Source organism: Ornithorhynchus anatinus, chromosome 10 (genome assembly GCF_004115215.2).
Source record: "Ornithorhynchus anatinus isolate Pmale09 chromosome 10, mOrnAna1.pri.v4, whole genome shotgun sequence".
Lineage (NCBI taxonomy): Eukaryota > Metazoa > Chordata > Mammalia > Monotremata > Ornithorhynchidae > Ornithorhynchus > Ornithorhynchus anatinus.
This window is the reverse complement of record NC_041737.1, coordinates 29686650-29711239: the sequence shown is the minus strand read 5'-3', so window position 1 is coordinate 29711239 and position 24590 is coordinate 29686650. Positions and strand designations below refer to the sequence as shown.

General features: G+C 42.7%; 2 non-coding genes across 2 annotated transcripts; one reads left to right on the top strand and one right to left on the bottom strand.

The window, feature by feature from the left end:
• Positions 1 to 10236: 10236 nt before the first annotated feature.
• On the top strand, positions 10237 to 10374 carry LOC114814926. The gene has a single exon (XR_003762721.1). It is a non-coding gene; the product is annotated as a small nucleolar RNA SNORA7 (small nucleolar RNA).
• Positions 10375 to 12264: 1890 nt separating this feature from the next.
• Positions 12265 to 12402, bottom strand: LOC114814805. The gene has a single exon (XR_003762602.1). It is a non-coding gene; the product is annotated as a small nucleolar RNA SNORA7 (small nucleolar RNA).
• Positions 12403 to 24590: the final 12188 nt, after the last annotated feature.

Here is a 24590-nt window from a genome sequence, read left to right as displayed (position 1 = left end):
GCACTTGGGAGAGGACGACAGCAGCGTGGCTCAGTGGAAAGAGCACGGGCTTTGGAGTCAGAGGTCATGAGTTCAAATCCCTGATCTGCCACTTGTCAGCTATGTCACTTAACTTCTCTGTGCCTCAGTTCCCTCATCTGTAAAATGGGGATTAAAACTGTGAGCCCCAAGTAGGACAACCTGATCACCCTCTATCTCCTCCAGTGCTCAGAACAGTGCTCTACACATAGTAAGTGCTTAACAAATACCAACAAATGAAATGACGATATAGCAATAAACTAGATGGACTTCTCTAACCTCTTTCTTGTGAACAAGTGACTGTGAGCCCCCTGTGGGACAGGAACTGTGTCTACCTTAATGACCTTGTAGATACTCTCATGCTTAGTACAGTCCTTGGTGCATAGTATGCATATAACAATTACCTTAGTTATTATTATCTGAAATTTTCCAGGTTTAAGGCAAATTTAGTCATTTTATGGAATGAAATTGTTTTTTCAAAACAATATGTTTTCACCTATGGAATTTATTTTAATGTCTGTCTCCCCCTCTAGACTATTAGTCAGGGAACATATCTGCCATCTTTGTTGAATCGTACTTCCCCAAGTGCTTAATACAGAATTTGACCCACATTAAGCACTCAATGAATAGTATTGATTGATTGATAGGTCTGAGTCATCTGTAAAATGGGGATCCAACCGCTGTTCTCCCTCTTATTTAGGTTGTGAGCCCTAGTGGATCGCATATCTTTTATCTGCCCCAGCACCTAGAACAGTGCCGGACACATAGTAAGCACTCACCAAATACCATTATTATTATTATTATTATTATCAGTCAGTCATCCATTCAAAGAGGCCCTTGCCTCCCCTCCATAGCAATGAAAAGAGAAGCAGCATAACCTAATGGATAGGGCAGGGGCCTGAGATCATAAGAAGCTGGATTCTTATCCTGGCTCTGCCATTTGTCTGCTGTGTGACTTCAGGCAAGTCACCACTTCTCTGTGCCTCAGTTACCTCACCTGTAAAATAGGGATTAAGACTGTGAGCCCCAACTGGGACATGAACTGTGTTCAAGCTGATTACCTTGCATCTACCTCAGCACTTAATACAGCTTCTCACACAAAATAAGTGCTTAACAAATACGATTAAAAGAAAGAGAGATAATTGCCCTCTTAGGAAACTTCCATTTGAACATTATGGAATATGGACCCATTTCAACTCCTCTATAACCAGTGTGGAATGACATTTCTACCCTACTCACTTGAAAAGGTAGAAGAGGTGGGTGGGGCATTGGAGTAAAATAAATTGATAGAAGTTGCGTCGCAAAAGTAAATATTGTGCAAAGTGACATCATCCGTAATCTGGGTATGACTGGTCAAAGGTTAACTGATAATAATAATAATTGCAGTATTTGTTAAATGCTTACTATGCACTGTTCTAAGCACTGGGGTGGATATGAGATAATGGGATTAGACACAGTTCCTGTTCCATGTAGGGCTTCACAGCCTTAATCCCTATTTTACGGATGAGAGAACTGAGGCACAGAGAACTTAAGTGACTTGCCCAAGGTCACCCAGCAGACGAGAGGTGGAAAAGGAATTAGAACCCAGGTCCTTGTGACTCCCAGGCCCATACTCTCTCCACTAGGCCACGCTGCTTCTCTGGAACAACCAAGAGATCGTGTTGAGAAACAATACACTGCTGAACCCAAGAAGGCACCGCTCTTAGAAGAATAAAATGAAAGGAGTGAAAGAAAAGCCTTCAAATAGGACCAGTTTCTTTAGAAACTCCCTGCTTGCAATCAGCCCTAGAAAGTATAATGCAATCCCCTAAAAGCCTACTGAAGTAATGGATCTGCTCAGAAGATAATTTTCTTTGACCTACAAAAGCTGCAATTGGACTGATTTAAAATAACAAATGCCTTTTTCCTGCTGCTTAAACATGAATAGCAACTTCAGTAGTGAGCTATTTTGCCAGCACTCTACCTTAATCAGTGGCCTAGTTATTGCTAATACTAATAATTTTGGTGTTTGGTAAGCACTTACCATGTGCCAGGAGCTGGGGTAGATACATGATAATCGTATCATGCAGGGCTCATAGTCTTTTTTTCAGGGGAATTTTTTAAGTATATGTCAAACACTGTTCTAAGCACTGGGGTAGGCACAAATTAATTAGATTGAACGAATCGTGATGTAATGAATTGACCCTCAATTGGCCCCAACTGGAGCATTTGTTATGTGGGATTCAGTACCCTGCCCCTCCCTCCAGAGTCCATTTACTTCCTCCCAGCTTCCTCTGAAGGCAGGTTCCATTTTTGAGCTGAGGAATTCAACGGCAGGAATCTAAGACAGATGAAGGTTGGAGTCTAAAAGTAAAAATAATTGAACATAAAGGAGTTTGATTCCATAACCATATTGGTTACCCTTCCTAATAAATCAGGGGGATTTATTGAGAGATTCCTAGGTACTGAACACTGTAATAAGCACTTAAAAGAGTACAATGTAATAGTTATCCACTTCTTTTCCTTTTTTCTTTTACCCACACCAATTCTTCCATTCAGTGCCAGAACTGCTGAATAGACAATCAAAAATGATATTTACTGAGCGCTTCCCATGTGCAGAGGACTGTAGTTAGCACTTGGGAGAGTACAGTACAACAGAGTTGATAGATACGTTCCCTGCCCACAAGGGATTTACAGTCTAGAGGGAGATTATAGTCTAGTCTCGGCAAGAAAATATTCCACCCTCTTATGATGCTTTCAAATTTTTAGCCACCTCTGCCCTATCACAATTCTTTTGGCATTGGTCTCAGAGACCACTGAACAATTAGCTTATTGTCTGAGCCAGTCCTGACTTCATAGAATATCCTTTGTGGGCAGGGAATGCGTCTGTTACATTGTTATATTTTAATCTCCCAAGTGCTTAGTACAGTGTTCTGTATACAGTAAGTGCTTGATAAATACAATTAATTGATTTGTTGATCTCAAAGAGTCTTCTAACTATTGCTCAGGTAAGGTAGAGCAGCAATATGGCCCAGTGGAAAGAGCCCAAGCCTGGGCCTCAGAGGAACAAGGTTCTAATCCCAGCTCTGCCAGATGCCTGCTGGGTGACCTTGGGCAGGTCACTTAACTTTGTGGTGCCGCGGTTTCCTCTACTGTAAAATGGGGATTCAATATCTATTCTTCCTCCTCCTCGGACTGTGAGCCCCATATGGGACAGGGACTGTAACCGGCCTGATTAACTTCTATCTAGCCCAGTGGTTAGAACAACGCTTGACACATGGTAAGTGCTTAACAAATACCATAAAAGAACAGAAAGATGAGTAGTTAAATAAAAATGCAATGAAACAGTACATTGATATGCTCAAACTCTATGTATTCGAATGTCCTATGGGGGCTATGAGTTCATAAACACTGAGGTAATGGCTAGGATGATATTCCCTGGGCAGTTGAAAATTAACTCCTGGAAGAGTTGGATTTTATGATGACTTTGAAGATGGGAAGAGTGATGGTCTGGCAGATTTGACGGGGGCGGGGGTAGTTTCAGGCAGGGGGAAGGGTGTGAGCAGGGGTTGGGGGAAGCACATCCTACTCACTACAGCCATTCAAGTGACTGACCACACTTTTCCACAATGTTTTCTGTCAGGAGGAGTGAGAGTTTCCAGGATTTCTTCATACATGAGTTCTCCCATGGCATTACAAGGCTCTGCTGCCTACTTAAACCACTGGACCAGTAGAAAGTATTCCTTTGAAGTAGAGCTTGGACAAAGAGATAAGTAATCTTAACTGTTGTCTATGTTGATAGCCAGCAAGGCCATCCTGCCATTTTAATTAACTGCGTCTCCCTTCCATCTGGGATATTGCAAACATGAAAGCCAACTCAATCCCATTCAATCAATGTGCGGTCTCATTTTTTCTTTTTTTTTTTCCATCTCCCCCTTTGCTCTTTCTCTGCTCCTTTTTCTCAATTTTCTCTCAAACTGTCTTTGTTTCTCTAGATTATTTTCTATCCTTTTAGCTTCTTTGGCAGCACTCTTTCCTTCTCTCTCTCTCTCTCTCTCTGACCACATCTACAGGAGATAATTACAATTCTTGTCATTTGTGTTGCTTTGCCCCATGCCATCTAGGGAATGTGTCTGTTTATCATTGCATTGTACGTTCCCAAGTGCTTGCTACAGTGCTGTGCACAGAGTAACTCCTCAATAAATTTATTCATTCAATTGAATTTGAGTGCTTACTGTTTGCAGAGCACTGTACTAAGCACTAAGAGAGACAATCCCTGATCACAACAGGCTCACAGTGTAGAAGGGGGAAAACAGACATCAAAACAAGTTAACAGGCATCAATAACATCAATATAAATGGATAGAATTATAAATATATACACATCAAAATAAGTAAACAGGTATTAATATAAATGAACAGAATTATAAATATGTACATATATACACAAGTGCAGTGAATCAGGGAGGCGGGAAGAGCAAAGGGAGCGAGTCGGGGTGATGGGGAGGGGAGGGAAAAGGGGGGGTTAATCTGGGAAGGCCTCTTGGAGGAGGTGAGCCTTCATTAGGGCTTTGAAGGGGGGAAGTATGATTGTTTGGCGGATTTGAGGAGGGAGGGCATTCCAGGCCAGAGGTATGACGTGGGCCAGAGGTTGGCAGTGAGACAGGAGAGAACGAGGCACAGTGAAATGCTTGAATGAATGAATAGATGAATGAATCTGACTAAATTTTAATAATATGTATGGTCATCAGGGAACAGAGGGTAGGGATAAGCATTCACACTTTTGTTTCTCATCCAACAGTTAAAAGTGGAAATGACAAACACGGTCACTAACTTTAAATCACTCCCTTTGAAAACCTGGATTGTGAACAGGACTTTCTTGGCTGGATAGGGTGAGAGTGAAGAGAAAGAACAGTTAGGAGAATGCAAAAGACACAGGGAGAGCATCTGTTCCAGCACAAGGCTGAACTTGAAATGAGTCTGACTCAGAATTTTAGAGCCAGACTTCTTGTTTCTGATACTCCCTGATATCTCCCTTGGTCTCTGAACCATTAGGGTAGATTGATGCTGGCTGCCTTTTCTGAGCATGGGCACAGTCATGGACAAGATGATGGCCTGGGTCTGTGTGTTTTATTTGAATGTACCAGATAATATGGAAGTGATAGAAGAGGCAGAGGACCAATGTGGCCTAGTGGAAAGACCACGGACCAGGACATCAGAGGACCTGAGTTCTAATCCCAGCTCTGCCACTTGTCTGCTGTGGGAAAGTCACTTAACTGCTCTGTATCTCACTTTCCTCATCTGTCAAATGGTGATTAAGTCCTCTTCCCTCCATATAGATTATGAGCCCCATGTGGGACAGAGACTCTGTCCAACTTGATTCTCTTGTATCTACTATACTACTTGGCACATAGTAAACGCCTAACAAGTACCATGATTATTATTAATCAAAATAGATCAGATGGAAAATACTGTCTCAGTGAGTGAGCAGACAGATCAGTTTCAAAAGAGCTCTTCCCTGAAATAATTGTGGTATTTGTTAAGCACTTACTATTTGCCAAACACTGTAGTAAGCGCTGTGGTAGATAAAAGATAATCAGGTCCCACATGGAGCTCACAGTGTAAGTAGGAGGAAGTACCGATATTGAAAGTCCATTTGGCAGATGAAGAAGCTGAGTTACAGAGAAGTTAAGTGACTAGCCCGAAGTTACACAGCAGACAAATAGCAGAGCAGAATTAGAACCCAGGTCCTCTGAGTCCCTGGCCCTAGCTCTTTCCACTAAGCCATGCCATTTCTCTTACCAGTATAGTGCTTGACACATAGTAAGTGCTTAACAAATGCCATCATCAGCTTACCAGGGTGACCTGGGTTTTCTGAACTTAAGAAGCAGTGTGACTTAGTGGTTAGATCATATGGGCCTGGGAGTCAGAAGTACCTGGGTACTAATCCTGGCTCTGCCACTTGTCTGTTTTATGACCACGGACACTTCACTTCACTTCTCTGTGCCTCAGTTGCTCCCTCTGACAGATGGGGATTAAGACTGTGAGCCCTATGTATACCCCTGTACATATACCCTGTTCTATACAGGATAGAACCCTGTATCTACCCCAGCGCTTAGTATGGTGTCTGGCACATGGAAAACATTTTACAAAAAGCACAGTTGATATTGTTATCACTAACTTCTGAAACATCATCATCATCATCATCAGTGGTACTTACTGAGTGCTTACTATGTGCAGAGCACTGAACTGAGCAGCTGGGAGAGTACAATACAAAAGAGTTGCCTACACTTTCCCTGACCACAGTGAGAAGTCATGTTGCCTAGTGGATAGAGCACAGGCCCGGGAATCAGAAGGACCTGGATTCTAATTCCACTTCCGATAACTAGTCTGCTGTGTGACCTTGGGCAAGTCACTTCACTTCTCTGGGCCTTCAATTAATAATAATAATAATAATAATAATGTTGGTATTTGTTAAGCGCTTACTATGTGCCGAGCACTGTTCTAAGCGCTGGGGTAGACATAGGGGAATCAGGTTGTCCCACGTGGGGCTCACAGTCTTAATCCCCATTTTACAGATGAGGGAACTGAGGCACAGAGAAGTTAAGTGACTTGCCCATAGTCACACAGCTGACAAGTGGCAGAGCTGGGATTTGAACTCATGAGCCCTGACTCCAAAGCCCATGCTCTTTCCACTGAGCCACGCTGCTTCTAATCTTGACTTGGCCATTTATCTGTTGTGTGACCTTGAGCAAGTCACTTCACTTCTCTGGGCCTCAGTAACCTCATCTGGAAAATGGGGATTAAGACTGTGAGCTCCATGTGGAACATGGACTCTGTTCAACCTGATTAACTTGTATCTCTACCCAAGTGTTTAGTAGCGTTCCTGGAACATAGTAAGTGCCTAACAGATGCTATAAAAACAAAACAAACAAATGAGAATGAATAGTAATAATTGTGGTATTTGTTAAGCACTATATGCCAAAGATTGAACTAAGCACTGGGGTAGTTACAAGGTAATTGGGTTGGACACAGTCCCTGCCCCAAACAGGGTTCACAGTCTTAATCCCCATTTTCCAGACGAGGTTACTGAGGCCCAGAGAAGTGAAGTGACTTGCTCAAGGTCACACAACAGATAAGTGGCCAAGTCAAGATTAGAACCCAGGTCCTTCTGACTTCAAGGCCTGGGAACTATCCATGAAGTCACACTGCTTCTATTCCTCCCTCCCAAGCTGTGTGTCGTTGGGCCTAAAACATCTTGGGAGCCACATCCCTTAGCCTGACGGCTAAGTCTGGACCAATATCGCAGATGCTAATGCGCCTACTAGGTCAACAGTCTAGACTGCAGCATTTCCCAGGCGCCAGCCTGGCCTCTCCTCTCTATCAAGAAGCAGCCTGGCTTAGTGGAAAGAGCACGGGCTTGGGAGTCGGAGGATGTGGGTTCTATTCTGGCTCCACCACTCATCTGCTGTGTGACCTTGATCAAGCCTCTTAACTTCTCTGTGTCTGTTACCTCATCTGGAAAATGGAGATTGAGATTGTGAGTCCCACCTAGGACAACCTGATTACCTTGTATCTACCACAGCACTTTGAACAGTGGTTGGCACATAGGAAGTGCTTAACAGATACCATAGTCATTATTATTGTTATTATTATTGTTATTATCGACAGCCTCCAGGGGCCAAAGACAGGAGCATGGAGAGGTTGAGGAGTGTTAAGGTTTACCCACACTCTGGGTGGAAAGCTGAACTCATTGTGGGCAGGGAGCATGCATACCAACTCTGTTATACCAAACTCTCCACAGCATTTAGTTCAGTGCTCTGCACACAGCAAGCACTCAATAAGTACCACTGATTGATTGATTAACTGAGGGAACTCTCAGGCCAAGTGGGAGAATTGTTCATACTCATCTCCCCCGGCCCAGATACTGACAACTCCTTTAGGGCAGGGATAGTGGGAAGGGAATGTATCTGTACACTCCCAAGTATTTAGTCCAGTGCTCTGCACACAACGCTCAATAAATACAATTGAATTAATGAATCATGTCTTCCGACTCTATTGTACTCTACTTTTCCAAGAGCTTAGTATGGTGTTCTGCCAACAGTAAGCGCTCAGTAAATACCATTGATTGATCAAATTATTCAGAAAAAAAAATCTCTTCTGCACAAATGTCACCAACTGCTTCACGTCTCTTCTGTTCTAAATCCCCAAAAGAGTATCAATCAATCAGTCAATCAGTGGTATTTATTGAGCAGTTACTGTGTGCCAAGGACTAAACTAAGCACTTGGGAGAGTACAGTTCAACAGAGTTGGTACAACAGGGACTATGAATATACTATCCCCCTGTGCCACCCAAGTCAGAGATTAGCAAAATACCAGGAGTCAAGCAGAATCAATAACAATTCTACATCCTGCCCCACCAGTCAATTGCATTTTTCAATGAGTGGCATTTATTGAGTGCTTACTTTTGTGCAGAACACTGTACTAAGCAATTTGAAAGAGTACAATATAGCACTACAACAGACACATTCCCTGCTCAACAATCAATTGTATTTGTTGAGCACTTACTGGGCTCAGAGCACTATAACAAGCTCTTGCTCTTGGGAGAGCACAAGGTAACAATATAATAGATACATTCCCTTTCCAACAATCAATCATATTTATTGAGTGTTGACTGTAGAGCACTGTACTAAGCGCTTGGGAGAGTACAACGCAACAGTATAATGGAGTTGGTAGTCACAATCCCTGCTTACAACAACCTTACAGTCTAGAGGACCAGGCACACATATTATCTCTCTCTCCCTCTTTCTCCCTCTCTGTGTTTCTGTCTTTCTGTCTTGCTGTCTCTGTCTCTCTCTCCCTTTCTCTCTTTCTCTCCCTCTTTCCCTCCCTCCCTCTTTCTTTCAATCTTTCCTTTCCTCTTCTTCTTGTTTTTTTCCCCCATCTTTATTTATTTATCCTTCTATGTAAATCTAAGCATTCTTACTACTTTTGTAGCCAAAAGGAGAGACTGAGGGGAATGACTACTAATATCTGAGTGAGGAGGTAGAGCTTCCTGTTCCTGTGGTCCTTAGCAAGAAGTTCCTGAAGTCAGACAATGTATTGTCACGCAGATTATACTGATTAGCTCTAAGTCAGTTAGGTAATAGGAGACTTTTCAATGGTCTCCTTGGAATCTGTCAGGTTGGCTGTTCAAACACTGGTTATGGGATCTCCTCCAGCATTCCTTAATGTAATCCAGACGTGTTACTGCAGGTTCTATGCAGAGAAGGGGCTACTTACTGTCACTTAGGAAGATTTTCAGGTTTAAACTGAAACCTTCTCAAGCAAACCCCAGAGAGGTTGGGGGTTGGGAGGGGAGACAGAAAAGATCAAATGCCAAATAACACAAAGCCCCTTGTGTGCCCAAGGAAAGATCCAAGATCCTGTCTCAAACTTGGAAACTCTGTGATTTGCATTATTTATTATTTGGCTGCTTCATTTTCTGAAGGATTCACTAAGCCACTCAGTTAAACACAGTTTCTTCAACCCAGGTAAAGGCAAAGCATCAGTACAATTACAGGCAGTGTAAAGACAGTGCTATCAATGGAGAAGCAGTGTGGCCTAGTGTTTAGAGCATGGGCCTGGGAGTCAGAAGGACCTGGGTTCTAATCCCAGCTCCACCGTTTGTCTTCTGGGTGACCTTGGGCATGTCACTTTAACTTCTCAGTGCTTCAATTATCGCGTTTGTAAAATGGGGATTAAGTTTGTAAACCTGAGACAGGGACTGTTCAATCTGGTTATCTTGTACCTATCCATAGCTTAGTACTGTGTCTGACACATAGTAAATGCTTAACAAATACCATTAAAAATGCAGCTTGGCCTAGTAGTTAGAGCAAGGCCTGGGAGTCAGAAGGATTTGGGTTCTAATGCTGGCTCCACCACTTATATGGTGTGTGTCACCTTGGGTAAGTCACTTCACTTCTCTGCGCCCCAGGTACCTCAACTGTAAAATGGGGATTAAGACTCTGAGCCCCATGTGGGTCAGGGACTGTGTCCGACCTGATTAGCTTGCATCTACCCAAGTACTTACTGTAGTGCCTAGCACGTAGTAAGCGCTCAACAAATGCCATTTTAAAAAAATGCAGGTAAAGACAACACACCACAACTGTGAACAAAACTTTCTGAGGGCTTCTGCACACATTCCCTCTGGAGTCAGGGGCCAATTAATTTGGAATTTGTCAGGTTACAGGTTGTCACTCCCCTCTCAGGCTTGTACCTGGAGAGTTTCCAATACTCTACCAGTCTCGGGTATGGGAGGGAGAGTCAAGCAGAGGCCTACCCATTCCATTCCTAGCTTGGCCAGTGGCTAGCGAGTAGAAGATAATCTGCTACAAGTCAAAACTCACCTGTGCTGGGCAACAGCAGCATGGGAGAGAGTCGAGGGCAGAGACGTGAGTTTACTGCATGGAAGGAGGCAGTGGTAAACCACATTCAGATTTTTACCAAGAAAACTCTATGGATACACTACTGGAATGATTGCAGATGGAGAGCGGGGCATTCTGGGGGAGATGTGTTTGTAGTGTTGCTATGGGTCAGAAATGATTTGACGGCATAAGACAAGACAAGGCTAGACAGGTTGTCATTTTCAAAGATGGATGTGTAAACAATTTGCATATTTTTGAGTTAAATAACAGAAAGAGCATAGCAATTAGTTTACATTGCAAACCAGAATTCTCATTTCTGAAGCAGAGGTGATGGTTTTCTTAGCCCAAGTGTAGGTCCATTCCTTTAGAAAGGCTCTTTCTGCCCTTAGGACCGTATTTTCTCTAGGTCCTCAGTATTATATACAGAGTGATGTCACTGGTTAGGATTACTCTTTGTCACTGTGGAACTGTGATGGGAGATTGGCAGGAAGCCTGAATTGAGGTCATAGACAAGACTAAGGAAGCCCACCTACAGCAAAGCCAAGCCCACTGCAATTCACTCTTGCTGAGTTGGTCCTTTGAAGTGCACGGTCAGGCTTACAGGAGTTCAGTGCTCTGCACACAGTAAGCACTCAATAAATACCAGTGACTGACTGATTAAATGGTGAGAAAGAAAGCTCTCTCATAAAATTGGAAAAAAACAGGTAGGTTGTACTACTAGTCATAGTAGTAGCAGTAATAATATAGTAGAGGAGGTTCTTGAGGAGTGAGGATACCTGGACTGAATTTTTTTTTAGGAAAGTCATCCAGGCAGTACACTGAAGTCAGGATTGTTGTTGGGCAGGGATTGTCCCTATCTGTTGCTGAATTGTACATTCCAAGTGCTTAATACAGAGCTCTGCACATAGTAAGCGCTTAATAAATACAATTTAATGAATGAATGATAGGGGTGGGGAAAGGCAAGAGGAATGGGGGTCAGCAAGAAGGCTGATGCTGAACTTCAAAACAGGTTATGGTAAGTGCTTGGATCAGCGAGTGGATTTTAGAGATGTTGTGAAGGTAGTGACAGTTTGAATATGTGGATTGAATGAGAGATGAGTTGTGAATAATTCCGTGGTTATGGGTTTGGGAGACAGGGACAGTAGTGGTGTTGTCTACGTGATGGAAAGACAGAGGGAGGACAGGGTTTGAATGGGAACATGAGGAGTTCTAGTTTGGACATATTAAGTTTGAGATGTTGGTGGGGCATCCAAGTAGAGATGTCCAGAAGGCAGAAGGAAATGCAAAACTGCAGAGAATAAGAGTGGTCAGGGCAGGAGGTATAGATTTGGGAATCATACCTGTAGTTGAAACCTTGGGAGAGAAACAGTCAATCAATCAATCAATCACTTAATATGGGCAAAGCACTGTTCTAAGCACTTGGGACAGTAAAATGCAACACAATTAGCAGACACATTCCCTGCCCAAAACAAGTTTACATTCTAGCATAAATTCTCCAAGAGAATGGGTGTATATGGAGAATATAAAGGGACCCAAGAAGGTCATTGGTGACCTTAGGGCAATTTCCCTACCAAGCTCTCATTTCCCCTACTTCTCTCTCTTCTGTGTAGCCTACATACTTAGATCTATTTACCCCCTGTTGTCTTATGCTGATGAGACGTTTCCAACCCGTAGTGACACTGTGGACACATCTCTCACAGAACGCCCCACCTCCATCTGCAATTGTTGAGGTAGTGTATCTAGAGAGTTTTCTTGGTGAAAATACAGAAGTGGTCTACAATTTCCTCCTTCAGCACAGTAAACCTGAGTCTCTGCTCTCGACTCTCTCCCATGCTGCTGCTGCCCAGCACAGGTGAGTTTTCACTTTTAGCAGATTGCCTTCCACTCGCTAGCCACTGGCCAAGCTAGGAATGGAATGGATATGCCTCTGCCTGACTCTCCCTCCCATAGTCGAGACTGGTAGAGTACTGGAAACTCTCCAGGTATGACCCTGAGCAGAGATTTTACCCTCTAAGCACCTGCTATTCACGCCATCCTCAGCCCCACAGCATATAGGTACATATCTGTAATTTATTTTAATGACCATCTTCCTCTCTTAACTATAAGCTCCTTTTGAGCAGGGCTCATGTCTATCAACTCTGTGGCATCATACTCTCCCTTGCACTTAGTCGAGAGTTCTGCATGCACTATAAAAAGTATTGATTGACTGATTGACTGAGTCTATCTTAGGTCTACCCTCAGTTCACTTTCTGCCCTGATATCTTCACTGTCAGAGGGCAATATCATTAACAACAGTGCTTGGCACACAGTAAGCGCTAAACAAATACCATAACTATTATTAATTATTATCAGCAAGTATGAAAAAGAGTGGAATGTGTTAAAATTAACATTAGCTCCTGTTCAGTCCTCTCTCTTATCTCTCTCCTTGCTCCATCACACCCCTGCTGTCTCTGGTTGTTATATCCTGGCCACTGATGCTCATGGAGTGGAGGCAGCCTTTAATAACAATAATTATGCTAATACTGATGGCATTTGTTAAGCTCTTACTACCTTCTGGAAACTGAACTAAGCACTTGAATAGATACCGCATTAATGCAAGCACTTATCCTGTCTTGATTCTATCAGCCTCCTTGCTGACCCCCCTGCCTCCTGTCTCTTTCCACTCCATTCAGCTGCTCAAATCATTTTCCTTCAAAAACGTTCAGACCATGTTTCCCCACTTCTCAAGAAACTCCAGTGGTTTCCCATCCACTTTCGCGTCAAACAAATTCCTCACCATTGCCCCCTCCTACCTCACCCCACTTCTCTCCTACTACAACCCAGCCTAAACACTTCATTCCTCTGGTGCTAACATTCTCACTGTACTTCGATCTCGTCTATCTCACAGCCAACCTCTCGACCACTTCTTAACCTCTGGTGTATAACATTCTCTATTCCTCATATCAGACAGATAATTTCTCTCCCCTACCTCAATGCCTTATTGATGATACATCTCCTCCAGGAAGCCTTCCCTGACAGAGCCCTCCTCCTCTTCTCCCACTTCCTTCTGTGCCACTCATACTTGATCCTTAATTCATCCTCTATCCCTTCCCCATGGCACATATGTATATATCTGTAATTTATTTATCTTTGTTATGTATTTATGTATTTTTACTGTGAGCTCATTGTGGGCGAGGAATGTGTTTGATCTTATACTGTACTCTCCCAAGCACTTAGTACACTGCTTTGCACATAGTAAGTGCTCAATAAATACAATTAATAATAATAATTCAGCAAATTGAGTTGGTTACAGTCCCTGTCCCATGTGGGGCTCATTCCCTTAATCCTCATTTTCCAGATGAGGTAACTGAGGGCCACAGAAGTAAACTGACTTGCCCAAGGTTACACAGAAGACAAGTGGCAGAGCTGGGATTAGAACCCATGACGTGCCAAGTCCTTGCTCTACCCATTTTGCCATGCTGCTCCTCAGTTTAGTCTGAAAGGTCCAGGGGGACTAAGCTCCACTTGTTTGCTGAGAAACCATGGTTATCTCTGCACAGGTCTGATGTAAAGGCAGACCGAAAAAGTTTTTTGCTTTTTTTTATGGTATTTAATATAGGTCAAACCCTGTTCTAAGTGTTGGGGTGGATACAAGGTAATCAGGTCAGACACACTCCTGTTCCATAAGGTGCTTACAGTCCAATAATCAAATCGCCATTTTAGTTGAGAAAACTGAGGCACAGAGAAGTTAAGTGATTTGCCCAGGGTCACTCAATAGGCAAGTGACAGAGCCAAAATTAGAACTCAGGTCCCCTAACTTCCAGGCCCGTGGTTTTTTCCAATAAGTCACACTGCTCCTAATTAAACACAGTCCTTAGGTACACTTGAAAAACACAGGCCTGGGTGACAGAGGACCTGAGTTCTAATGAATTCATTCATCAGTCATATTTTTTGAGGACTTTCTGTGTGCAGAGCACTGTACTAAATGCTTCTAATCTCAGCTCTGGCACATTCCTGGTGTATAACCCTGAGCAAGTCACTTCTCTGTCCCTCAGTTAACTCTAGTGGAAATGGGGATTCAATACTTGTTCTCTGTCCTACTTGGACTGTGAGCCTCTGTAGGACAAGGACCGTGTCCACACTGGTTATCTCATACCTACCAGTGCTTGGCATATAGTAAGCAGTTAGCAAATACTGTTGTTTGAATGACATAATGGTAAGTCACCTAGGAAAAGTAGCACAGGCTTGGGAGTTGGAGAACCTGGGTTCTAAATCCCAGTTCCTCTACTTACATGCAGTATGACCTTGAATAAATTACTTCTCTGTCCCTCAGTTCCCTCATCTGCAAAATGGTGATTCAATACCCATTCTCCCTCTTAGACTGAGCCCCATTTGGGATCAGATTATTTTGTTTCTATCCCAGCACTTAGTAGAGTGCTTGACATGTAATAAGCACTATTATTATAATTATTATTATTCATTCATTCAATAGTATTTATTGAGCGCTTACTATGTGCAAAGCACTGTATTAAGTGCTTGGAATGTACAATTTGGCAACAGATAGAGACAATCCCTGCCCAATGATGGGCTCACAGTCTAATCTGGGGAGACAGACGGCAGAGCAAAAGAGAACGAAACAAAAACAAGACAACATTATCACGATAAATAGAATCAAGGGGATGTACACCCTATTAACAAAATAAATAGGATAATAAATAATATATACAAATGAGCACGGTGCTGAGGGGAGGGGAAGTGTTGGGGAGTGCCAAGATACAAGATACTCAGAACTGATGTAGTCCCTGACCCAGGCTTCAAAGTTGAAGTGCCAAATGCCTGCTGTATGACCTTGGACAAGTCACAACTGCTCTGTGCCTCAGTTTCCTCATCTGTAACCTGTTCTTCCTCCTACTTAAGACTTTGAGCCCATGGGGGACAGGAACTGGGTCTGACCCAATTTACTTGTGCCTACCTCAATGCTTAGAAGAGTATTTAATACATAAGTGCTTAACAAGTGCCATAAAATAAATACAAAAGGAGGGAGAAGAGGCACTGAATTCCTATTTACAGATGAGGTAACTGAGGCAGAGGGAAGTTAAGCAATCTGTCCAAAATCACACAGCAGGCAAGCAGAAGAGCTGGGATTAGAATGCAGAGCTTCTGACACCTGGGCCCATGCTCTTTCCACTAGGCCACACTGCTCCTACCCATACAGCATAGGTGGATGGTGGCAGAGAAACTGGCCCTTACTACAGCAACATCATGTCTAGGCCACTAGTTGAAGATGAAAGTTTTGCTATAAAGTGTTTCACATGACTGACTGAATGACTTTTTCCTTACTGCCCCTTCCTCTACAGCCCAGCTGTGCCTGGCATGACTTATTTTGGAAACACTTTAGGTGAGTGAGAAAGAGCCTTAAATTCATGAGGGTCCTGCCCCACGCTGTTTGATAATATTACTCCAACCAGAAGAGGGAGCCTGGTTCTCCTGATAATGGAAGACAACTGGCATGCACTTCAGTTAATGTTCATAATTATCTGGGCTTATTGAATCCTAAAATAAGGACAGCTCCTACACCCCAAGTCTGATCTTTGGTCTGTTGTGATTGTTGAGACTTCACAGTACAAAGGGGAATTTTTGGCATTTTTTTCTTTTTTAATGGTATTTGTTAAGTGCTTATTAGTGTCAGACACTGTAATAATAATGTTGGTATTTGTTAAGCGCTTACTATGTGCAGAACACTGTTCTAAGCGCTGGAGGTAGATAGTGTAATCAGGTTGTCCCACATGAGGCTCACAGTTAATCCCCATTTTACAGATGAGGTAACTGAGGCACAGAGAAGGTAAGTGACTTGCCCAAAGTCACACAGCTGACAAATGGCAGAGCTGGGAGTCGAACCCATGACCTCTGACTCCCAAGTCCGGGCTCTTTCCACTGAGCCACACTGCTTCTCTACTGTACTAAGTGCTTGGAATAGATGCAAGCTAGTCAGGTTGGAAACAGTCCATGGCCCACATGGGGCTTACAGTCTAAATCCCCATTTTACAGGTGAGGTAACTGAGGCACAGAGAAGTTAAGTGATTCACCCAACATTACACAGCAGACTAGTGGCAGAGCTGGATTAGAATCCAGGTCCTCTGACTCCCAGGCTCTTTCTATTAGTTCATGCTGCTTCAGTTTGCTGACATATTCCTTCTGATGTCCTTTTCCTAGGTATATATATATATATATATATATATATATATATATATATATATATATACTTAAAAAGCATTCTCCATCCTCAGCAAAGGCTGGGCTGAGATCTTACATTTGATGGGTCATATGTGAAGCTAGTTAATAACAGATATAACATCCAAGTAATCATTGACTGAAATCCTCCATCTTGAGAAATCACTTATGCAATTCTTTATTACAGTTCTTTTAAAGCAATATCATTTCATTTGTGATTTTGCTTTTGCCACTGAGAAATAATATGACATATTGCCGTTATTGTGTCTTCCTCTTCTAGGTAGTTAGTACGAATTGAAATCTCTTTGCAGAGAGGGTGAAACGGAGATTCAGCTAAAGGAAGTGATTTTCCTTAAATCCCAGAGCAAGTCAGAGCAGGAAGAGGAAGGAGATCCTTAGACTTGTGACTTCCACTTTAAAGGTGCATAATCGCTAATGGGTATTTAGCATTTAAATCAAACTAACACTGTAGGTTCAAAGAACTTTTCAGGCATGCAAAAGGTTTTGTAGCAAAACTTTCACCTTCTCATACCTTTATCCTAAATGCCAGTGATCTAGAGGAACAGGATACTAAGATAATGGGTGTTATTTTCCATAAAAGAGTATCTTACAAGTCCCTCAACTAATTTCCATGGCTAATATCTCTTCAGACTTTGAAATGTGATTCATTCCTTTGAAATAATTAGTGAGTCTCTAATAATATTAGTACAACATTTGATCAATACCACTGATTTATTGATTGGAAATGAGGGGAAGGGAGTAAAATGATAATCTCAGGGCTTCAAGGATAATAATAATACTTATAATTGTGATATTTTTTATTAAGTACTTACTCTGTGCCAAGCACTCTACTAAACACTGGAGTAGATACAGAATAATTAGTTCAGACATAGTTCCCGTCTCCCACGGGGCTCACAATCTAAGTAAATTGTAATCCCCATTTTATAGATGACTATACTGACGTATAGAGGAGGGAAGTGACTCCTCCAAGGTCACACATTTGGTTAGTGGCCAAACTGTGTAGTGATCTGATTTGCCTTTTCCTAATCCAACAATCTATTCATGCTTAAAACAACCCCCCAAAACACAGACCTCTTTGGAAGCTCTTCGTGTGGGTGTTTTCATTTCCCGCGGGTTCAGTCTTCCAGAAAATGTATTTTAATGATAAGTACAAATAAGTGCTACTTTCTTCAGGTTATTTCTAGGAAGTTGACTTTTAATGTCCTCTCTGTGACCACCTTCCAAGTTTGGGGCACTGACATTCTGCTGCTCCCACTCCTGTAGGCCCCTGAGAACAACTCAGGGCTGAGGATTAGGGCAGTGCCTGCACCAGGACCCCCACAGACCCCTACAGTTCAACCACATTCGGCCTGGGCTTCTCTCAGGTTCTTCTAAAGCAGGTTTAGTTCTGGTGTGTAAGCAAGGTTAACAAAAAGGTTGAGGAAAAAAAACCTGAAAGAAGTCCAAACTGGCCCTGGGAGTTTTGCACAGCTTGTGCTCATGCAAACACTTACACTCACTCTCTTTGTCTCTCTCTGTCTCTCTCTGTCTCTCTCTCTCTCACACACACACTCACACACACTAACAAGCAGAAGAATCTTGACATTTTTCTCCAATTAGAAACTCGGACCCTCAGATAAGGAAGAGCTGCTTTGTCCACGGCAAAAAACCAGGTTTTCTTGGCTCATTTATCTCTCAGGGTGAAATCTGGAAAAAATTCACCTGTCTGTGACAAAGTTTAAACGGATGGCTTTAAATGGGGCTGCATGGGAACTTGGTTTATTAATGAATTCAACATACTCTCTTTGATTTGAAAGCTTTCACCCTGCTGAAAGGATTCCAAAGGCATGGCTTCCTGCACCAGAAGCATTCCTTTATGCATCTCACTGGTTCTCCCTTACCCAGCTGCTCGATCTCATTAACAAGCATTTGACCATTGCAGCAAATTTCAGAGTGTTGACACTTGGAAGGCCTCGGCAGGCGTTGGCAGGCCATCAACGATGGCAACAGGAAAAGGCCCCAAAGACGACACAGACAAAATAGCAGCTGCGAAATCCCAAGCCAAAGTGGATAAAGAGGGTTTAGAATAGCCAAGAGAGAAAAGTAAGTGGTCTCACAGAGCTGGAAGCGTCCATATCTACGCTGGTAGAATTATTTGTTCTTCAACCAAGTTATGGACTGGATTTTATTTTTTTTAATCTCTATCTTGGCCTTCCTCTCATCCTTTATTTCTGATGGGTTTTTTTTTTCCTTGATGTCTCCTTTGTCCTTTATTTCTTTAGGTGTTATTTATTTTCTCCCTCCTTTTTTTGTCTCAGGCATTTCCCCCTCTCCTAGTTTGACTGTCTTAGACTATCTCCCTCAACGTCTGCCTTCTCTCATTGTCTGTTTCATGTAATTCTATCCCACTGTTTCCTCCTCTCTCCTCTTCCTCTATCACTGAATGGTCTTTTTCTCCTCCACCCCTCTCCCGATCAAGCTCTTCTCCCCTCTTGATCACCCATTTCTTTCTATCTTTATGTCCTGCCCATCTCCTCTCTCCACCTTTGGTCAATCAGTGGTATCTAGTGAGTGCTTGCATTGTGCAGAACATTCTACTAAGCGCTGGGGAGAGTACAGTATAGAGTTGGTAGAAGATCCCTGCCCTCAAGGTGCTTACGGTCCAAAACATATTCAGCTCTGCCCTTCCCTTCTGATTCCTTTTCCCCATTTGTTCACCCCTCTTCTCTCCTGGCCACCTTTGATCCCTCTCCTCTAGTCCCCCTCAAACCTCCTCCTGCCATTCCTCCTTTCTCACACTCCTGCAGCTGGGGATTACCTTTCCGGCACGTGATCCCTTTCCAGCAGACTGTGTTGGCACATGAATGCTTAAAAGCTGGCACCCACTCAGCAGACAGGCTGCCTGTTTCAAACACAAACTGTCGTTTTATATTTTATGCACACACTCACACACACACAAACACACACACAGGAAGCAGCCATCACTTATTAGCCTTTAGACTTACTGACAAACACATTCACAAAAGACTCATTTCACCGCAGCCATATAGAAAGAAGCACTTTCTCCATAAAATACAGGCACCCATTTAGACACATGAAGATGTTTCTTTACAACCTCAGAGCTTGATACTCGCATACGCACACTCACACTCATATGCATGTGTGCACGTATATGTAGTCAGAGTTACAACATTTACCGATAAGAATATAAAATAAGCGTAGGTCCAAAGTTTCTATAATGCAGTTCCACATTCCACATTCCCCTTAAAATAATATCAAGTCCCGCGCAGTCTCCTTGACATTGTAGATACAATATTACCACTAAAATCTTATATTAATAATACCTTTTATTTTATATAACACCTGTCTTCCGTGGAGCTCAAAGTACAGATACTAATTAGGATGTCTCATGCAACTTTCAGAGTAACTATCTTTTCAAATCTTGCCTTGTGGTCTACGTTCAAGCCCATAAAAGCATTTTCAGAGGATAAATGGGCAACCGTTCAAAACCATAGCCTTTCATCCCCAGAGCCATAAAGAAAACGACCTCTTTAAAAACAGGAAAAAGAGGTCACTCTGTAATTGGGGAAGCAACAAAGCCAAATAAAAACAGACACTAATGCAATGTATAGCAAATTAAGTTAGCTGACTAGGCAGTTCAAAGAGTGAATAATTAATTCCCTGTCATCATTACAATAGACAATTAGAAACTATTCCCTTGAAGTATCATCACATTTTCCACCATTCCAATAATTTAGACAAATGCACATTTGTTTATTTTCCGCCATACAACTGTGCTAAACGAGGTGCAAAGTTAGGGCGAGATGAAGGATCAAGAAATAAAGAGCCAGACATTGATGATGCATAATACTAAAGACATTAGTTAAGCGCTCATTATGAGCCAGGCACTGTATTGGGGTACATAATCACTCAGACATTGTCCCCTGCCCCCCAGGGGAGCTCGAAGTATAAGTATGGGGAGCAGTCATTCAATTCCCATTTTACAGATGAGGAACTGAAGCACAGAGATACTAAGAGACTTGGTCTAGGACTCACAACAGATAAATTGACAAAACTGGGGTTAGAACACCGGTCCTCTGTCTCCCAGGTCCATGCTTCTCCCACCAGGCCACACTGCTTCTTAGTGTTCCTCATGTTTCCTTGAGAGAAGTTGTCACAGAACCATATTCTGATTAAACCCTTTCCCAAGGGATCAGATCCTGTCGAAGTTTCTCTTCTCCTTGTTCCCAGAGGTGGGTGAGTTGGGTAAGGGGAATTAGAGGTAATGTTGGTTGGTGGGGTTGAGGGCCACTAAGATAGGAAGCAAATTTGTTTCCTCCATGAAATATATTGAATTAGAATTTACGTGTATTTACCTAGGCAGAGATCATGGAAGAAACATTAGCTTTTCAATCCCCACGTTCAGAAGGAAAGCCTTGATGAGGAAGGTTGGGGCCAGAGTTTCTGGTATGTCGTCTCTGATGATACCGAAGAGTTACTAGCAGCTCACAAGACTCCTCGAGAAAACAGGAATACTAACAAGAGCCCTCTGTTCTATGTCCTCTGTTCTTTTCTTTAAAAGTCATTTTCCTATCTTCATACTAGCCTCCCTTGAGGGCACACAGAAGTTGAACTCATAAAGGTTGTGTTCGGTTTGTCTAACTTAACTGCTTCTGGTTTGAGGAGATTTGGATTTTTTCCCAAATTATCCACCCATCTCTAATTAAAATGACTAGATACAGCAAATATATATTACCAACAGTAGCAATTACTGCCGCCTTGCTCCAACCCCATCTTGTAATTTACCTAGAGCAATAACATGGTTCATCCTGTCAGCCATGATTTCTTCCTTTGAAGATAGTAGCACATGGGATTTAAACTGGATCAGATGGAGATTCGTATGGACCAGGGTCTGGAAGAAAATTCCATGTTGCCCATTATTGTTTTCAACTCTAACACTGTTTGTTTTAAAGAGCTGAGGTGATGTTCCTCTACAGAAACATTGGGTATCCTCAAAAGAAAAATAAGATGGACCACACATTATCTAGTCTCTCAGTTTGGAACTTTGTAGCAGCGAATACTGACGATCAAAGCCTTACGTCAGTTAATGCTCATCATTCCAGAAATATGCTTTCTTGGGTGCAGGAGAAATATCATTTAATGGAGGGTCTGTTCCCCTTAAGCACTTTGATGCTCACTCCACCCCTCAGTTCCACAACACTTATATGCATCTCCTTAGATGGAGCAGCAGCACGTAGTGGATAGAGCGTGGATCTGGGAGTCAGAAGGACCTGAGTTATAATTCTGGCTCTGTCACTTGTCTGCCGTGTGACCTTAGGCAAATCACTTCACTTATCTGGGCCTCAGTTACCTCATCTGTTAAATGGGAGTTGAGACTGTGAGTCCCCTATGGGATGGAGATTGTTTCGAACCCGATTCACTTGTGTCCACCCCAGAGCTTAGTAAAGTGCCTGGTATATGTATATGCTCCTCCCCTCCCCTTCCCTCCCCTCCCCATCCCACCCTCTGCTCCTCCCCCTTCCCCCTTCCCCTCCCCTCAGCACTGTGCTCATTTGTATATATTATTTATTACCCTATTTATTTTGTTAATGAGGTGTACATCTCCTTGATTTTATTTATCATGATAATGTTGTCTTGTTTTGTTTTGTCCTGTTTTGCTCTGCTGTCTGTCTCCCACAGTTAGACTGTGAGGCCGTCATTGGGCAGGGACTGTCTCTATATGTTGCCAAATTGTAAATTCCAAATGCTTAGCACAGTGCTCTGCATATAGTAAGCACTCAATAAATGCTATTGAATGAATGAATATAGTAAGCGCCTAACAAATACCACCACTATTATTATTATACTCTGCCATCCTCCCTATCTGTAATTGATATTAATTTCTGTGTTCTCCTGTAGACTGTAAACTCCCCGTGATGAGGGATTATGACTACCAAATCTATTGTATTGTACCTGTGCTTAGTTCAGGGCTCTGCATACAGTCAGCACTCAATAAATACCACTGATTTATTAAACTGTTTGATGGAGAGGACCTTGGGAACTTCGACACCTGCAAAGAACATCCAATTTTGAAGCTACACCTGGAAGGGACACTATCAGCTGATTGCACTTGGTCCTACCTTGAAAAGATGAAGAGTAGGTTGGGCATCGCTGAAATTTAACTCTCATCTCCTGACTGTCTAGTTGTCCCTAGGCTGATATGTAGCCTCACAAATGCTTTCAGCGATAACAGCATAGAAAAAGATGCAAGCTAGCCAAAACAGAATACAGATAGATCCATGTAAAGAACAAACTGGTCCTCTTTGAACCCACCGTGAGTAGTCCACTAAAACCTCTACTGTTCATTCTTCACATAATTAATTACAGTGAATAACTGAATAATATAATAAGAATTGTGGTATTGATTCAACGTTTACTATGTGCCAAGCATGTTACTAAGCGCTGGATAGATACAGGATAATTGGGTCCCAAATGGGGTTCTCGGTCAAAGTAGGAGGAAGAACAGGTATTGAATCCTCATTTTGCAGATGAGGAAACTGAGGAGCAGAGATGATAAGTGAATTGCCCAAGGTCACACAACAGGTAAGTGGCAGAGCTGGGATTAGAACCCAAGTCCTCTGACTTTCAGGCCTGTCAACTTTCTACTAGGCCGCACTGATTCTCTAATGTTCAGAGCAACACAAATGACCCTTTATTAACAGTTGTCAGGGCAAATGAAGGAGAGTATTGGCTTTCCGCTTCAAATTCAAGGTCAGCCAAATGTACTTGGAGGTTGAAGCATGTGCAGGCTAACCCTGATTCTCCCCTCTGAGTCTCCATTTGCCCTCTGGGCTCCTCTCTCCAGGATTTGAGAAAGAAGTAGGCCCACAGCTGTTCAGTCACCCATTTCACAGTGAACAAGTAGCATTTCACTTCCAGGGAGCAGGGGGAGAGATGGCTAGTGGAGAGTAGCCCGCCTTATCAGCTGCCAAATCACTCAGTCTTCTTTCCTGCTCATCATTCCCTCTGGAGGATGTGATTCACTGTCCAATGCAAGATACAGGTCATGTTGAGCAGAACTGTTTCAGACTTGAGCTAGGTGTAGGAATGCCCTGTGGGAACTGCCTGGGAGATTGGTTAGCTTTAACATTTACATATTCTCCCCAATGGTACGGAGGTGATGGGAATGAAATTGAGTGAGTTCTAGGCTATTGTGGTACCCTTCCCACACTTACCTCCAAAGAACTAATATAGACTTCCACCAGTGAACCCTTGTCAGCCACCCTGGTAAATCAGCAGGAAGTTCTAAAATGGGTACACGATGGCAGGGTATAATAATAATAATAACTGTGGTATCTGTTAAGCACTTACTATATCCCAGTAGACCTGGGTTCTAATCCCAGATCCATCATTTCCCTGCTGTGTGATCTTGGGCAAGTCACTCAACTTCTCTGTGCCTCAGTTTCCTCATCTGTAAAATGAGTATTCAATACCTGCTCTCTCTCCTTATTAGACTCTGAGCCCCATGAGTCATAGGGACTGTTTCCAAACTGATTATCTTGCATCTACCCCAGTGCTTAGTACAGTGCTTGGCACATAGTAAGCATTTAACTTATACCTTTATTCTAATTATTATTGATGTTCCTGGGATCTGATCATCCACCACCCAGTTGATTTATGGTACGCTCATGATCTGTGTCCTTCAAGATCCACCATTCTTCTGACACAGTGAAATCACAGCAGGATCCAGAGACAGAGACAGAGAAAATTTCTGAAAAATCAAAATGATTATTCTTTCCCATCCCCACTGCCTCACCTGGAGCTGCTTCTTTTCCCATTACAATCCCCCTGTCCTGGTCACCACAGGCACTCTAGGAAAAGAGGAGGGGAGGACGATAAACTGAAATTGCAGCCACCCCAGCTCTATGTTGTGGGGCATCGTGTTTGCACAGCCATCCAGTAGGAGGGACAGAGAGGA